Raw genomic sequence first — 19,287 nt, forward strand, 5'->3', positions numbered from 1 at the left:
CTCGAACAAGTCTGAGCATACCTCCTCCAATCAAGGTCCGAGCCATCCTCATTGGCATCTCACCTCGGACAAGTCCGAGGCACTTCACTTGGCATCTCAGCTTGGACAAGTTCGAGGCATCTCTCCCTTTGGCATCTTCAACCATGTCTGATCGGACATTATGTAGCCTTCCCTTGGCTGAAATCTAAGTCCCAATCCTTGGCTTGCATGGGACTTCTTTTCCTTAGCCTCCTAGATGCACTCTCCTTAGCCCTCCTAGGATGAATTCTCCTTAGCTCTCCTAGGATGCATTCTCCTTAGCCTCCTAGGATGCACTTCCCTTAGCTTTCCTCGGACCAAGGTGCACTTGGCCTGGTTATGACCTCTTTCAAGCAGTCCAAATTCTTCGTCAGTCTACCGGGTCACTTTATCACAACTCTGAGGAGTCAATGTATTTATTGACTATTTAATGTGTCTTTTACGGACCATGTACTGCCATTTGTCACCTCTATTGCCACGTTATTGATCTCTAATTTTTGGGTATAACGGTTTTCATAAAAAATTCTGTGCTAAAAGTATTAGTTGCAAAACTTAGAATTTTTGTGTGACTAAATGTATCTTTAGTAGTCACAACAAAGTTTATTATTATAAATAATAAATTGTGATTAATCCTATATTAGTGAAAATTTATGAGAAATTATTTTTTTAGTTACAAACAACTTTTTGTTGTGACTAACAAGTTGTGACAAAATGATAACTTTTCTGTAGAATAAGCATAATAGAGAACAAGAAATCCTCTTAGAGGAATGTCAAAAAGGTAAAAAAAGTGTAGTAATGAGTAAAAGCTTGATGGTAATAATTTTCATAGGTGTTAGAATATTGGACAATCACACTAATCCTTATCACAGATGGAGTTTCTCAGGCTTTAATCTGACTTGTACAAAAGGACGTATTTTTTTTCTACAGTGATAGTTGTTTCAAGCTCCATCTAAAGAAATACATATTGAGTAAAAGTTGGTCCACCCCATACTCAAAAATAGAAATAATAAAAGAAATTAATTTGACATTCAATACTGTGTTTAGTATGATATCTTTCACGTTTGATATGTTTAATCTTTATTGATCAACATACCTAACTACTTGCATGTGGTCTCAGGAAACACTTCACTTTCATAATAAAGTTGATGAAGAAGAGAATGAGAAACTTTGTGATCGATTAGAGGTGAACACGAATGGATTTGATCTAAGTTCAAATTCGCAAAAATGTGAAGAAGACTGTCAAACTCCTCAACAAAGTCTTTATAGGAACTGGCCCCTAATGTCATCTATTATTGTATTTTGGGTTTTCCAACTTCATGACATGGCTTATGCAGAGGTAGACAAAACTTCTTCCACTAACTTCATTTAACATTTATTTTTAATCATCTCATTTTTTTTTTCAGATTTCAATGAATTTTTTTTTAATATTGGTTCTAGATTTTTCCATTATGGGTTGTTAGTCCAAAGAAGTTTGGGGGATTAGGCTAGTCAAGTTCTGATGTTGGTGAAGTTCTTTCAATTTCAGGTACTCATGACTAGAAAATATACATACACTCGTCACTTACATAATTGGTATTGGTATGCTTATCTAACTTTCTTTCATGATGTTCTAAGCATTGGTATGCTTATCTTTAAGTTATTTGTGTACCCACCATTAGAGAGAAAGTGTGGGTTTTTACAGCTGACTCAAATCGGAGCTGTATGTCTAGCATTTTTTTTAATCTCTTTCAACATGTTCAACACACTTTTGCTATGGAATTTATTTAAATGTCTTAAGTATTGTTGAAAACCTTTCGACTTGAAATTTTGCTTGGTTTCTTGTGAAGGTTGTTACAATAACATTGCTATCAACTGACCCTTTTATGGCCAAGTTGTCTGACCTCTCGCTCACTCTTTTGATTGATTGTGCATCTGTGATGAAGAATACAATATCTGTAAGGGTTAGTACCATATTTGTAAAGGTTAGTTTTCTTTACAGTTGCATATTATAAACCAATCTTTGGAGCATGACATAGTATGTGCCTATACTGTGGTTGTTGGTGTTGTTGTCAATGGATTTTGAAGTATATTTCAAAGACATTCTCTTGTGCTTTTCAATGGGTTTCATGCAATGCACTGGAGAAGAGCAACAGGTGTATCCTTTAGTTGGACTGTTACGTTGTCAGTAGGTTGACTGTAGCCATATAGCCTTGTTGTGCGTTTTCACATTGTTTAATAATCTCCTTTACTTTGCTGAAATTTATTCCATATAAACTATTCTTTCAGTGGGAAAAATGTGTCTTGCTTTAACATATCCCTGCATGTACTGGTTAATAGAAACAATTATGGTATTGGATTTATAATTATGTTTTTCTATATTTCTTTTATTGTTGTTTATTTATTTTATCACATGTTCTCCATCTGCAACCCTTTTTGTCTAATTACTTTCTATTTATGTTGTTGGGTGCTCATTTTGTATAGTTCTTTATTCTGGCAATTAGATAGCCTTCATTATAGTTGCATTTTAGATTTTTCTTTTTCTCTTATTGGTTGGATGTAGTGTATGTTGGGAAATTTTTTTTTAACCTCGTGGTTTTTCTGCTATTCTTTTCTTTTTTATTTTCTTCTTTCTTGCTTTACTCATTTGTTAAATTAGAGATGCTAGGCATAATTGTAACTTTGTTTACGTGATATGAGAAAGAAAAACAAAATAAAAATCAATTCCATAGTTTGCTAACTAAATAAACAGAGTCATTTGGCTATATTTCTTTGCTGTTAGGAGCTGTTCTTTTAGTTTTGTTCAAGTTTCTATTGTAAGTTTATTAGGTATAGAGTTTCTTTTCCTGTTGGAAAACTAGGTAAGGGTAGACTAGACTCGTTTTCCCATACAGCTGCTTGAAGAAGACTTGAGATTCAACCAGGTCAATCACTTTGGGGGCTTTCTAGTCCAACTTCTTTGTTTGAATTCCATGGAAGAAAAGCTACATGTAGAAATGCAACTTTTCATTTCTTGAGAAGAAAAATCATGACCCACCTTTAATATGTGGTGTCTTGCTTGGTCCCGCTGCTACTTTTTAACCGGATATGACCAAATAGTATTCAATACATTTTATTATTATGCTAATAAGAAACTTGATCGGATTGTAATCTATATAAGTATATAGTAAGAAACATGCACATGAGAGTGTATAAATAAAAGCGATCGTATTGCTTCCAGAATGGCCAACATGTATAAAAGGGATACGTACAAGGTTCTTTTATTATCATTTTAACTTTGATTGGCTGCTGTGATTCAAGTCAACCTAGTATTCCTTTAAGGTGTGAGTACTTACACATTTCTTACGTACGTGTTTCAAAATCTGTGGTGTTGGCCAGCTAACTATATGTAGATGAGTTTAATTTTGAGAAATATTTATATATATACTGGTTATAGGTCACTTATAATTAACTTGATCTTATCTGTTCGCACTAGATTTTATTATATATGTTTGCTTCTGATCATATATTATATAATTTAATGATGTGGATTTATTTTTCTCATGAAAGAAGAAATTTACGTGCTCAGAGTATAAAGCATTATAATATGAATAATATATTTTTCATGCATAAAATTTTCTACAATAAATGTACTTTCAATTAATGTAATATTTGACATGACAGTGGATATATATAATACTAGTGGGATCTATGTGGACGGATTTTCCATTATATATTGTTCTCAGCCAATCGTTTAATATCTAGTTACTTTAAAATTTGTCACTGACTCACTGTAATTAAGACTGGAATCTTAATGGCCAGCATTCCACATATCATGCTCTAATCCCAAGGGCATGGACGATATATGATGGTATTAACATACTTTTTTTCTATTTTCACAGAAGTTCTTTTCCCTCGAATCCTTTTTGTAAATTATGTTGGCTTGTATTTTAGGTGAACCAGATCCAGAACTGAAAATTTCTTGTCGGCAAATATCTCTATTCATACCACATAATTATAAAGATAATAGTCTTTCTACCTCTGTTTTTGTGAATTTGCCTCCACTCTATGCTCTGTTGTATGAGGTATACTTACACACACAAGAAATAATAAATAGTTACCCAATCCCAATATTTGTTAAATTACATGCTGAGGTTTGAACTACTGACCTCTTAAACAACACACACCTAACCACTTCAGCTAGAGTCAAGTGGTGCCTAATGTGATCAACTTTGGAGCCTGTTTTTGAGCCCTGCAGGTTTATTATATATCTTCTTGTTATTTCTGGTGATTTTTTATAGACATAACTATGTATTTTCTGCTTTTTCCATTGTTTTAATTTCATATTGCTGATTGTGGCACTACTCATTCTTGGTCTCCCTATACCAGGAATGAAAGTGTATGTAACTGATGAAAAGGAATTAATAATTGAACCAACATTAAGATGTGCTGGAAATCCTAACATTATGGTTGCAGTTAAAGCGTTTGGTTTGAGAGCCATGGTTCAGGTATTTGTTTGATAGTTGGTAAAGTGAAAAAAAAATCCTAATTATTATGATCAAGAAAATGTCACTCTGGATTCAACATTTTAGAATACTAAATTACCAATTCTTCTTAATGTTCCAGGTTATTGATCTGCATGTATTTGTTCATCCACGTATTACCCTGAAGCCTTTGGTTCCAGAATTTCCTTATTTTGCAAAAATACTTGTTTCCCTTATGGAGAAGATATGGATCTACATATCTTACTGATGGTATATAGGTGATCATTGGACATAAGGGATTTTTTTGTTTTTTACTTTGTAGAGTCTTAAGAATTGTGATGTCTCTCATGATACATTAAATTAAATTTTGGGGCTCAATTGTTGAATTCTTGAAGTATAAAAATCTTCTTGGTAAATTTTCATATCAGTATTGTGATTCATATGGCCTCTTTCTATCATGAGTCTAGTTATTTCTCACTGCAACTCATCATTCAAGGAGAGGTTGGATGTACAAAATCAGTTTTGAGTTCTATAATTTGATGGCACTCTTATTTATTTGTTTATTTATTTATATAATGTGGCACTCTTTTAGGCCTTGTCTTAAAAAAAATCTTTATTTCATTCTTTCATTATTGTCTCTAATGTTTTTTGCAGCCACATGTTGACTTTGGATTAAAAGTACTTGGTTAAGATGTTATGTCCATTCCTGGCCTATATGGGATTGTCCAGGTAGAGTACTCGTTTAAGTTTCGTTGATTGAGGCTTAGTTGAATAAACACATAAATACATGCATCCATCTTATAGACAAACATAATTTTTAGAGAGTACATATTAATCCTAATATAGTAACTAAATGAATATTGCTTGCAGTTTTTACTTATCTTTTTTTTATTATTCAGAGATGTTTCATTTTGTTCCTTGATACTATTTCTTTTATTATTATTTTCTGCCTCAGGAAATGATTAAAGATCAAGTTGCAAACATGTATTTGTGGCCCAAATCTCTAGAAGTACAAATTATGGATCCAACAAAGTAATATTCGTTCCCCCTGATTATATTATAAATATTCCATACCATAGGCCTATTGCTATAATTTGATGGTGTTGCTTAATTTTGGCAAAGCTTCGAGGAGACTTGTTGTAATTCTGAATGTAAAAGTGGTGAGGGCCTTGAAACTTAAAAAGAAAGATTTTATGGGTGGAGCAGATCCTTATGCTAAACTTAAGTAAACTGAGGACATGATTCCTTCAAAGAAAACAATGCTGAAGCATAAAAATTTGAATCCCAAATGGAACAAGGAATTTAACATGGTTATCAAAGACCCCCAAACTCAAGCATTAGAGATAATGGTTTATGACATGAACAGGTAAACTATTTGTGAGATTTTTCTTGTTTGTGTTGTTTGGATATGTGAATGTCGGTATGGCCAGAAATGTAATTTGCCTTTTCAGATAACACTTGCTAGCAATACTAGTTGTGTTAACTGATGTTATGTATCTAATTCACCTCTTTATATTTTCTAATTTTAAGGTTGGCAAGCACGATAAGATGGGTTTGAATACTATTGCTTTGAAAGACCTCACGCCTGATGAGTCTAAGGTTCTCACACTAGAACTACTCAAAAACATGAATGAAGATGATGCTCAGAATGATAGTTTGCCATGTTCAGTATATATTTGAAATCTATTGTGAAGTTGTTCTCTATAAATATATATAAGCTTATGCAATGGTGACAAGTTTTCTTGAATCGAATGTGGCACTACTATTGTTTTGAACTGAGTTTCATGTTATTTTGACTGACATCATGTTTTATGATAATGTAGCATGTGAAGAAGAACCAGGATCCAAGATAGGAAGAAGAATTTTCATTTACGTCGGATGAACCTCCTACCAATGATAAGCTTCATGTGGAAGTTGTTAGTGTTTCTTCAAGAATGGGCTTGCTGCATCCCAGGGTAAATACTCATCCATGTTTTTACGATATTTTGGTCTTAGAACTAAATATTAGAAATACAGTGTTATTCATATAGTATACATTGAGAATTCACATATTAAAATTATATATTTTTTTCATCCAGGAAGTTCTGGGGTATGTGGATATAAAACTAGCTGATAATTGGCTCTTTGTGCTTTAAGATTCGATTTTCGTGTTTTGTTGTTTCGGATGTCGATGTGCTCGAAGTTGTGATTGATGTTTAGTTTTTGTTGTTTATTAGTGGATGTTTGAAGCTTGATTTTCACACTGATAACTAATTGTTTGAAAAAGAATCTCAAATTTTTCCATAAAGTTTACACGTGATTTTCTCTATAGATAATGCTCTTCTAAGAAAGTTTTGAAATCCATGTAGTGCAAGTGACAAGTTTTGTATACATTGTCCTGGAAAATAACTCTCTTTTCCATTACAGGGTGGAATGTCTAATGAGATGTACAATACCATAGCCCGTGTAATAGATGGAATCTATGAAGGTAGACATATGTGCTTGCTTTTCTGTAAAGTTTTTCTTCCCCTACATTGTTATCTATGCTCGCAAATGGAGGATGTAATAAAATTTGAATTGTTAGACCATTGTAGGCATTGCTATTGGAGGTGATGTGTTTCCAGGCTCCACTCTTTCTGATCATGTTTTGCAGTTTAACAATATTCCACAGGTACTTTATTGCTATCATTAACTTGCCTTCAAAGTGCATGCCTGAGCTCTCCTTTCTGTTTATGTGCTTATAGAAGGATCTGTGTCTGGTGCCAAATTTTATTTAGATATGTTGCATGATCAATTAATGAATGCCCTATAAAATATTAGACTTCTATTTCTATGGGAAAATCCATCATTTAAATTGTTTAAGATAATATTTACTATACTAATAATGATAAAATTCATTGCTTTTAAACCCTATCAATATTGTTGTTTACTTAAATCTACGTACATATATATGATTGTCTAGTTTTATTAGTTATCTTAGAGGGATCAATTATGTATCACTTGTAATATATATCTTACAAGCTGAGATTTTTTGTGACACCTTATTTATGATTTTTCCCTTTCCCTCTTCAGCACCCCAAAGCCTTATCGTCCCTCTGTTCTGAAATTGATGTTTCTCCTCGCCACTCCATAGACAGCTCACTGAATTTATTTTCCTGAGACACATAATCACGCACTCACACCTCTCGACTTCTCCTCATCAGTCCCCAAATAGTTTAGGCTTCAGATCTTTGGATGGTAAGTCTTCTATGCTTAGAGTTTAAGTTTATATATACATATAAATAAATCGTTAGTTCAGTTTAGAAAATATGGTCTGACACATCTCATGAACGAGTTTCTTCATCGAAAGTTGAGAAAGGATGGGAGTAGACACAGACACTACTTAACTTAAATCTACAAATTATAAATAAAATAGAAATCAATCACATTTGCTCAATAAAACTCCTATTCACACAAATTTCAAGAAATAACACAAAATATATCAAAATATGTAAGATATGAGAAAAAATACCAAAGCAATCATATCTCTATTTCTTTACATTTTTAACTAATCTATGATATCCTTGTCCCGATTTGTGAGAGTAAAAAATACCACTAGTTAAATACAGGTGTAAACTTATTTAATAATGGACACCATTATTAACAACCTACTATTCCATCAAAATAAGAAAACAAAATCTCTTATTTTATGAGCTAGACCCACGGTTTCGATAATCATAGATTTAGTCCTAGTAGTCACCGTAGGGGTGAGTCTAGTAGAATTTGACCTATAATTATCTATCTTTCGAAATCTAACAATGTCAAAATAACTAATGAACACCTTCCGTAGGGGGACGAATCCAAGCATCTCGAGGCCCCATTAAGTTATTGACGTTGTTAAACCAACAGTGGATATCGAATATAATTCTTAAAATAATGACTATGGTTCTCCAAAAAATTGAAAAAAATAATTTTTTTTTAAAACCAAAGTCCTATAATTTCCTTTTAATTCTAAAGTGTCACAGTGAAACAAATTCAATTAATTTAGAATTAATTAATTTTTTACAAAAATAAGTCAATTTAAATTAAATTTATGAACAATTAACAATAATTAATTTAAATTTCATTTTTCAACAATCAACTTGGTTTAGGTTAATTTGAAAAAAAAATATCAATTTAATTTAAATATGATTTATCAACAATTAACCAACGTTAATTTAAATCTCATTTATTAAAAAATATATATTTTATTAATTGGTTGAAAAAAAAATGATATTTTTAAAAAAATTAACCATTTATATTTTAAAATAATTATCTTAAGTGTTATTCAAAAAATATCTTGTGTTGTTACAACTATAAGCTAATACTTTAACCATTTAAAAAAATATAAAATATTAATAGTTATAACAACCCTAAAATATCTCAAAACAATTAAACAAATTAAAATATCCATGAAAATATCGAACTAATAAATTTCAAATAATTGAAATATTAAAAACTATAGAATAAACACATATTTATATTTTTAAATAAAGATTTAATAACGACAAAAAGTATTCAAAAGAAAATATCTTAAATATTTGATACCATAATTCTAATATTTTAATATATTAAAGTATTTAAAATTAAGTTGTTAGTCTATTTTTAAATTTGAATTTGAATCTTTGTAAAAATATATAATTATTTAAATCTCTACCAACAAAAATATGTTGTTTTAAAAAAACATTTTTAAATACAAAAAAAAACCTCATATTTTTTGCTTTGATTATAAATAATTAATTTTCACAATTTTATTTATTTTTTTTTAAATAAATTGGGATGAAAAGTACTTGTGACGGGTATTGTTCACTGCGCAGGTGCGAGGCTGCTGGTTGCTAAGGAGACGTGCACAAGCTGCAGGTGCGCATGCACATGCCTGCGGGTGTGCGCACAGTGGCAGGGTGATGCGCGCATGTGTGCGTGCGCGTGTGCACTCGCAATGGCAGCCAAGCCAAAAAATTTCCAAAAAATTTTTTTGTGCAATTTTTCTAACCAAAAACATTTTCTAATTAATTTTTACCATGTTTTACACAATAAAGCATATATAAAAATTAATGACATAGAAAACACAACAAAATAACCTAAAAATTGATAATAATCACATAAAATCAATCTGCTTCATAAAAACATTAAAATCCATCCAATTATTCAAACACATCAAATAATTCAATTTTTAACATGTTCGTGCATGAAAATAAAGATTATCAAAGGCTCTGAGGCCAGTTATTGAGAATACTTATACATGATCTTTATTTATTTTCATGTAGATCTAATATTAAACAAGCTAATATGAGACAACCTAGAACATGTTTCTAAAATTGAATTCAAAGAGAAATAATGATAAGAATACTTACATTATATGCAGCGGAATGAATGAGTCCTTCCTTAAGTTTTTCTAACCCTTGTATCATTTCTGTCGTAGAGTATTACCAAGAAACTGAGCCGATCTTCAATTTTCTTCACAGCCTTCCAAAGTATCATTAGGATTACCTAGAATAGAGTGGGCAATTCTCAACACATGAGATAGATACAGAGAGTAGAAAAGAAAAGAACAATAAGGTTTAGAAAATGGCTTATGTTTAGAGAGAATCTAAATCCTATCAGAAAACCAGTGTTTGTCATCTGATTTCAACTCTCACTTAACATTCCATTTATAGACTCATTTAGGTCATTTATTTAATTAAAAAAATCAATAAATAATAGCCAATTAACACACCTAGGTCGAAATTATCATGGGCTTTAGGCCCGTGAAATTTCTCATTTGATTATAAGCCCATTGGACTTAAAATCAAGGCATGTGTTATTTTCTATTGATTTAAATAATTAAATATTTATTTAAATAATTTATCAAATTAATTATTTATAATATTAACCTTGATTTAAACTTATTTATTAATTTAGATACCAATTTATCTTAATTAATAAATCTACCCTAATTTATATTTTCTTCTCTGAATTGTATAACTCTCTGAAATTATCCAAAATTGACCTGGTCAACTTTGATAATTCTAATTGATAATTAAATCATTTAATTGAGACTATCTAGATGATTTTATCCAAGGTACAGTGGAGACCATGGGCCTATGAAATCAAGCTCCAATAAGTTATCATAAATGTAATAAATAAATTTACTAACTTATTAATTCCTCGTGACTCCATTAAACACTCAGAATTGCACTCTTGAATTTATAGAACATTCTATAACAAATATAAATATGCTATTGTTGACGCGGTTCTTCGCCAACAGATAATTATACGAATAAATAAGATGGATTAGTGCTAATTGGTGAACCGTAATATGAAAATAGTTTAATTCCAGACTTGAGAAATTAATAATATGGGAAGGTGATCACTCCTTTCTTTTTAGGTGATTTGGAGGTTAAAATCCCTCTAGTACACCAGTCGATATTATTGATATGTCTCGGTTAATCCTTACAAAGTACTTCTTTACAAAAAATATGTCCACCCCTCGCAATGCCCAGGGTCTTGGTATTTATAGGGAGAGGATACCTGGGTTGGCAAGGGGATCATCCCGTGACCTCTTTACCCTTCACATCATCTCTGTGACACTGATGATTAATTCCTAAAACCTGACGGTGAAGTGTGGTCTAATCAATAGGTAAGGAGGGATAATGGGCTGCATGGCCCAAACCAGGTGTGGGATGTCTGAATATGCACATTTATACTGCGTGTCCAAGAATTCAGGAATGGAATAGACACGTGATGTCTGATATATGCATGTTTACATTGCGTGGTTGTCTTTACAAGTATTCGGGTGTCAGATCTATGCCGCATCACGAGCTTGATGTAGCGCCAGCTCATGATATCCATACCGCAGACCCGCCACCTTCGAGTGAACTGTTAACTCTCTAATCAGCTCAAGCTGGACAGGTGGAAACCCGTAACAATAGCTCCAGGTGTATGATTTATACGTGGCGGATCAAATTAGGCCATTTTCCAGCTCGCCAATAGCTCGCGGATATATAGGGCGTACATCTATTAATTATCCATTGCTACAATCAAAATTGTCACTCAATCCTCTATAGACGGTCTACAATGAGATGGGACTAAAATACCGTTTTACCTCTCATTGTCTTTTATCCTTAAAACACTTAGTTCCTTGTAAATGATATTTCAGTAAACTAATATTAATTACTGGAATGATATCTCTATCATTTAGCACCTTCAAACAAACTAAAAGGAAACCATCATTTCACTTCTTCATTAGAAGATATAGATGATCATATCTTTGATTAACACTCCCACTCAATTATACTACCGAGTTCCCAAGATGTAAGTATGGGCTAGTCCGTAGGGTAAGCTGGTAACGAAAAAGTCAAAGAACTCAAATAATACAATCAGTTAGAATACTAACCACTGAGAATTGAGATTGAATTGACCTATGGTCAACTATATGATATGACTAGAATAGATCATAACGGTATGTTTACTTATCCTATCAACTGTCAATATCGGTCCAGTCTGATGTAACAAATACATATGATCTTATCAACTTTACTACAATGTGTAAGTAGATCAATACGTACATTGGCAAGTCAGTGTAAATCTTGTGCACTGACTAATCTTAGGACTAACATATTTTGAACATATAATCATATTTATATTCCTGTGATTACGTCACTATAAATACGAGTAGCTATATGCTCGGGATTTAATAGAAGTTTATATTAAACAAATAATCATGAAAATTAAACATGAGTGCAATGTGATTGACCAAGTCAAAAAATGATTTCTATTCTTTTTTTGATAATAAATGAGATTACAATGAAATTGGATTTTAATTAGGGCATAAAACCCCAACATGAACATCCTAGCAAACTTATGGTCATGCCTCATAACCAAAATTTGTATCCTGAAAGTACACGTGCACGCAGAAAATCCCAGAGCATACATACAATCTTAACTAGTAACATACATACTTACTTACTCAGTCATATCATATCATACATACTTACTTAGGGTTCCGGAGGAACCTTCAACATATCTTAGCATATCTCAACATATTTAAGCATAGCTTAGCAAATCTTAATACACCATAACATATCTCACCATAGTGTGGACGGATGTATTCTAGTTACACCGGTTACCCAGACTCCTAGAGAAATTCAACATACTTTCTTAGCCATAGAGATTTGATTCCGGAATTAACTTACTTAACTGTCACAGAGTTTAATCGAACTCTTATGTCATGGGTGTTAAGCCGGACTTCTTACATAGTGCGATGGCCAACCCACTTTAGCCACACAGGCATCAGTGGCGAACAAGACTTTTTACATATTGTGATGGCCAGCCCACTTTAGCCACACAGGCATTGGTGGCGAACCAGACTTCTTACATATTGCAATGGCCAATCGACTTTAGCCACACAGGAATCAGTGGAAAACCAGACTTTTTACATATTGCAATGGCCAACCAAATTTAGCCACACAGGCATCGGTGGCGAACTAGACTTTTTACATATTGTAATGGCCAAACGACTTTAGCCATTCAGGCATTGGTGGCGAACCAAACTTTTTACTTATTTCAATGCCTAACCGACTTTAGCCACACAGGCATCGGTGGCGAACCAGACTTTTTACATATTGCAATTGCCAACCGACTTTAGGAACACATGCATCGGTGTCGAACTAGACTTTTTACATATTACAATGGCCAACTGACTTTTATCCACAAAGACATCGATGGTGAACCAAACTTTTTACATATTGCAATGGCCAACTGACTTCAGCCACACATGCATCAGTGGCAAACCAGACTTTTTACATATTGCAATGGCCAACCAACTTTAGCCACATAGGCATCGGTGGCGAACCGGTTTCTCACATAGTTCCCCAGTGGCTAGCTGGAATTCATACTTGTCATGGTAGCTAGCCGGACTGCTTACCTTAGTCATGAGTATGAAAATTCTCTAGGACCACGGTCTTGAGTAAACCTTCTAGGATTAGTTCAAATTATTAACTAATAACTCATTGATCTAAACTAGTCATTAACATGTTGTAGCCAAACATATCATATGCTGTCTTACCCGGATTCCTTAGTGCTTGGTTGTGGAAACCTTCTATCCAGAAGCGAGCCTTCACGCTTAGATAACACTGTAGTGAAACCACACAGTGAATCGGACTAAACTATGGCATATTCTTATAGTTAATGTTCCACAATAACTACATGAAATAAAATTCTTAGAGACTCTATACTATAGTCTCTTATACGCTTCATAGTGTATAAGGCTGGGTTTTGTTTCATTCTTAACAGTATCATAGGAAAAATCGGTCTCGCGTGCAACACGCTCTCTGTGCCATGCATTTTAGTATTCTTTAAATGAAGAATTCACTTACCGGATAACTCATATTTTGGTTATAGGAAAAAGGAGTTATACTCAACTCATATGTTTCGAAAATACCAGCTTGTCAACTTCTTATGAAAATTTACCATTTTCTATCATTTACCAAAATACCGCTTATTGATCCATTTCAAATAATATCTAACATTGTCATATCGCTCTCTTAAAGGTTCTACAAAACCCAAACTCCCATTCTTACCAATTCTTACCCATAACCTATGATCTCTCTTTATGTTATTTTTTTTAAAGAAGGGAAATTGGACCCTTAACTTATAAAATGGTAAAAATCAACTTTTCGTTAAGGTTTGAAATTTCTACCTTTCAGTTTTTAGGGAAAACTTAGAAAAATTATTTATCTTAAACCATAATTAATATTCCTCTTAAATTTTATAGGAGTCATTGTACACATTGTAACTAATTTTCTTAAAAAATATATAATTTTTGTGATGGAAAAATCTATTCGAATTTTTAAAGCAATCTGGGCAGTGCCTGCAGGCTAGAAGTTTTTCCCAGTTTTTATGGTAAATTTGAAAATTTATTTCTCTTACACCGTAGCCCAGTTATTTTTAAAATTTTACAGGGATCTTTATACATGTCTAGATTAGTTTCCTACAAAATTTCATAATTTTTGGAATAGCAAAACTCAACCAAATGTTTAATGCCATCTAGGCAGTGCTTGCTGCTCAGAAGTTTTATTTCTAGATTCTAGGGCACACTTCGAAATATCATATATCGTAGACCTTAACATATTTTCCTTTACAATTTCACAGTAACCCTTATACATACTTAAACTAAAACCTTACAAAATTTCATAGCTTTTTTATTAGTAAAACCCATTCAAAAGTCAAAACAATCTTGACAGTGCATGCTGCCCAAAAATTTTCTAGATCTACACCAAGATGCCAAAAAGTTCACAACTTCGGTTTGAAAACACCTTTTTTCGATTTTCAAAAGCCTAAAGGAAAGTAATCATCTAGAACTATGAAAAAATACAAATTATTTCTACAAACAGAGGTAGTAAGGTATGATCTGACCCATTGGAAGTCAGACCATGAAAGCTTGGTAGAATGCATTTTTACATATTCTAGCAAAACTAAACACAACTAGCAAAACCCTAGCCACATGCATGCAAGAAAATCAACCAATCAAACCCTCAAGCATTTAATCAACTTCAAAAACCAACAAAATAACCTATACAATCAGATCTAACATCAATAACCAAAAACAACTCAAAACCAATAACCAAAGATCTACCTTTGATGGTTCTAGCTTGGAGATGATAGTCCTTAGCTTGTCCAAACATCCTTCTTGGATTCTATACTCTCAAACCGAGCCCCATAGGCTTCACATGAATATTTTTAAGAGAATGTTAGAGTAGGAGATTTTAGATGAATGGAAAAACACAAAAACTCTAGAACCCTTACTTTTGTTTTCACTAGATCACCAAAAAGCATCAAACTTTGAGATCCTCCTAGAACAACCTCCCTCGAACTGTAGAACAGAAGAACCATGCCATGCATGGCTATTAGATCACAAGCATGCATATTCCACCCCTTAGGATTTCAGATTTGAAGAAGAAAATAAGTGCAATGGACAAAGTTTCATACTTACTTCTTCACTAGTCTTCCCTTGAGCTTTTCCTTCCTTCTATGGAGAATGAGTGAACCAAGCATGTGAAGAGAAGAGACATGCAACAATTGAGGTTTATGGGACTTAGGGCTTCAGTTTTGGAAATGTAGGGGAAGAGAGAAAGTTTGCTTGAGTGGGAAAAATGATTTTTGAGGGAAGTGTGTAGTTTTGGAAAGGATTAAGGACAAAAATTATGGAAGTTCACTAATCATTAGGTAGTCTCTTAACCTTCCCTAGGATATGTGTCATAAGACACTTGAGTGCATAGACATAGCCTAGCTGCCCCACCCCCCCCCCCTCCTCTCTCTCCTCCCATGTGAATAGACTTTTATGCCCTTGCCAAATTTTACCACACTTTGAGGCATTCAAGGACCCTTTGGTAATTTCACTTCTAATTTTTTAACCAAAAGTTTACCCTATAGTTTTTAAATATCCCAAGCTAAAATAAATGTGACCAAAAATAAATTTTGTCACATGACACATAATTTTGGTAATTTACTCAAACTGACCAAAATGCCCTTAAGGGCTTGGGCAAGAATTTCCATTCTTAAACTCGGTCGATTGGAATTAAATCCTCAATCAATTTTTCTTAAATTTATTGGCTCAACTATAAAGTCCCAATGTTAGAAAAAATTAATATTTTTATGCCATAGTATTTCTTATTAATGAATCCAAGATTTTTACCCAATTAGGGTTTTTGACCCAGTCCAAGATCAAAGGTCTCGGTTTCTAAAAAGAAAATCGAACTTACCACAACATGGCAAGAATTCACACATCACAACTTCTTGTAACATAAAATGTTCACCTAACACAATACATAATACAGGGAATTAAAATACCCGAACTAGGGTTTTACCCAGTGCCCTAAACGCTAGGCGTTACAATACCTACAATTTATACAAGTTTCTTCCTCGAGACCTAGAACAACTATGGGTATAACTCTCTCATCTGGTCTTCGGGTTCCCATGTTGCTTCTTCTACCACATGGTTACACCACTGCACCTATACCAAAGGTATTGTTTTATTCCTTAACACCTTGTCTTTTCGATCCAAAATCCCGACCAGTTTTTCCTCATAGCTTAGTTGAGGATTTATGCTAAGTTCATCGTAACTTAGCACATAAGGGGTGTCGTTCACGTACTTCCGTAATGTTGACACATGGAATACATCATGAACTCTAGAGAACGCGGGTGGAAGGGCTAGTCGGTAAGCTGCCTTTCCAATGTGTTCTAGAACCTCAAATGGTTATGTGTACCTAGGGCTCAACTTGCCCTTTTTCTTGAACCTCATAACTCCTCTCAGTGGAGCTATCTTTAACCGTACCTTGTCCCCAACTTCAAATTCTAATGGTCTTCGATGACGATCATCATATTTGCATTGTCGATCTATAGAGGTTTGTAACCTTGGACAGATTGACCTAATGTCTTCCGTTGCTTGGTCTACCTCTTCTGATCCCAAGAATTTCCTCTCACTGGTCTCAGGCCAGTGGATTGGAGATCGACACTTTCTTCCGTAAAGTGCCTCATACGGAGCCATCTTGATCGACTCATGGTAACTTTTGTTGTTGGCGAACTCAATTAATAGGAGTTTTGCACTCCATGAACCTTGAAAATCTAGCACGTAAGCTCTCAACATATCTTTCGAGGTCTAAATTGTTCCTTCGCCCTGGCCATCCATCTATGGATGGAAGGCAGTACTAAAATTGAGTTTAGTTCCCAATACCATTTGCATTCTTTTCCAAAACAAGGAGGTAAATTGTCCATCACGATCAGACACTATAGAGATGGGAACCCCATGTTATCCCTCTATCTCAGCAATGTACAAGTCTGCCAACCTATCCACAACATATTTTGTCTTAATAGGTAAGAAGTGAGTGGGTTTTGTTAATCTATCAACGATAACCCAGATAGCATCGTGCCCCTTCGGAGTGTGAGGTAACCCGGTAACAAGGTCCATGGTGACCATTTCCCATTTCCACTACTGGATCTCTAGCGGTTTCAATAACCCTGCGGGTTGCTGATGCTCCGCCTTGGTTTATTGACACGTCAAACAGTGTGCCACGTACTCTGCTACATCTCTCTTCGTTCCTACCATCCAAAAGTATCTTTTGAGATCGTGTTACATCTTAGTGGTTCCCAGATGCATAGCGTAAAGAGTATTGTGAGCCTCATAAAATATTTTCCTCTTGATCTCCTCATGACCGGGCACGCATATTTTTCCCTTGAAACCCAACTCTCCATCCTCCGAGATGTGAAACCACAGTCGCATGTATTTCATCGCCTCATGCACCAGTTGTCGGATCTGGGAGATGTCCCCCTTGGATCGCTCCCATGATTGTGGGTTTCATAGATAACCTTGGCAATTTTCCCACAACTATCTCCAAATCCAATTTGGATATATCGGTTTGTAGTTCTTGGGGTATTTCTTTCACAAAAATTACATAAGCCATTGGCTACTGACTCAACGTGTCAGCTACTTTATTAGCCTTTCCTGGGTGGTACAATATATCACAATTGTAATCATTGAATAATTCTAACCACCTCTGTCGTCTCATGTTTAAATCTTTCTAGGTGAAGAAATATCTTAGACTCTTGTGATCCACATATATGTCGCAGTGGATCCCATAGAGATAGTGTCTTCAAATCTCAAATGCAAACACTACTGCTGCCAACTCCAAGTCATGAGTTGGATAGTTTTTCTCGTAATTTTTTAGTTGTCGGGAGGCATATACGATCACTTTCCCTTGTTGCATCAATATTGCCCCGAGCCCCTAACCTGATGCATCACTGTAAATGGCGTAACCCTCTTTGCCTTTTAGGATAGTGAGCACTGGAGCAGTTGTTAATTTGGTTTTTAACTCTTGAAAACTATGTTAACACTTGTCTCTCCACTCAAACTTAATGTTCTTCTGGATTAGTGTTGTCATAGGAGTAGCTATTTTGAAGAAACCTTCCACAAAGTGCCTGTAATACCCTGCCAGACCCAAGAAACTGCGAACCTCTTGTGCATTCTTTGGGGCTTTCCATTGTTTCACCACCTCGATTTTGGCTGAATCAACTGCAATCCTATCTCCCGACACCACGTGTCCTAGAAAACTCACTTGAGTCAACCAGAATTCGCAATTGGAGAACTTGGCATACAACTTTTTCTCACTAATCGTTGTAAGATTAGTTCCAGGTGTTGAGCATGTTCTTCCTGGTTTCGTGAGTATACGAGTATATTGTCTATAAATACGATCATGAATTTTTCTAGATACTCACCCAGTACCCTATAAATAAGATCCATGAATGTCGTGGGCGCATTGGTGAGTCCAAAAGACATTACCACGAACTCATAGTGGCCATACCGAGATTGGTATGCGGTCTTGGGAATATCTGATTCCTTGACCTTCAACTAGTAGTATTCGGATCTCAAGTCGAACTTCAAGAATACTGATGCTCCCTGTAGTTGATTGAATAGATCATCAATTATGGGCAACGGGATTCGATTCATTATAATCACTTTGTTGAGTTTGCAGTAGTCTATACACATTCTCATGGAGCCATCTTTCTTATTTTCACGAATAGTAGCGAGGCTCCCCAAGGAGAATAAATTGGTCGTATAAATCCTTTATCCACGTATTCTTGTAATCGCGCTTGCAATTCTTTAAGCTCTACTGGTGCCATCTAGTATGGTGCCCTTGAAATAGGTTCAGTGCCTGGAATCCACTCGATCTCAAACTGGACTTCTTGGTCCGGGGGTATCCCTGGAAGATCCTCAGGAAACACTTCTAGAAATTTGCGCGCCACTACTACCTCGGTTAGTTGTAGCTTAGAATCCCTATCCTTATCTATTATGTTTGCC

The 19,287-nt window shown here is 34.4% G+C and overlaps 1 pseudogene; it reads left to right on the forward strand.

Annotated features, from left to right (window-relative positions):
- The first annotated feature begins 813 nt into the window (after positions 1-813).
- Positions 814-6,310, forward strand: LOC133832621 (uncharacterized; annotated as a pseudogene).
- The last annotated feature ends 12,977 nt before the right edge of the window (positions 6,311-19,287 follow it).

The sequence above is a fragment of the Humulus lupulus genome, chromosome 4 (genome assembly GCF_963169125.1).
Source record: "Humulus lupulus chromosome 4, drHumLupu1.1, whole genome shotgun sequence".
In the NCBI taxonomy this organism is placed as follows: Eukaryota; Viridiplantae; Streptophyta; class Magnoliopsida; order Rosales; family Cannabaceae; genus Humulus; species Humulus lupulus.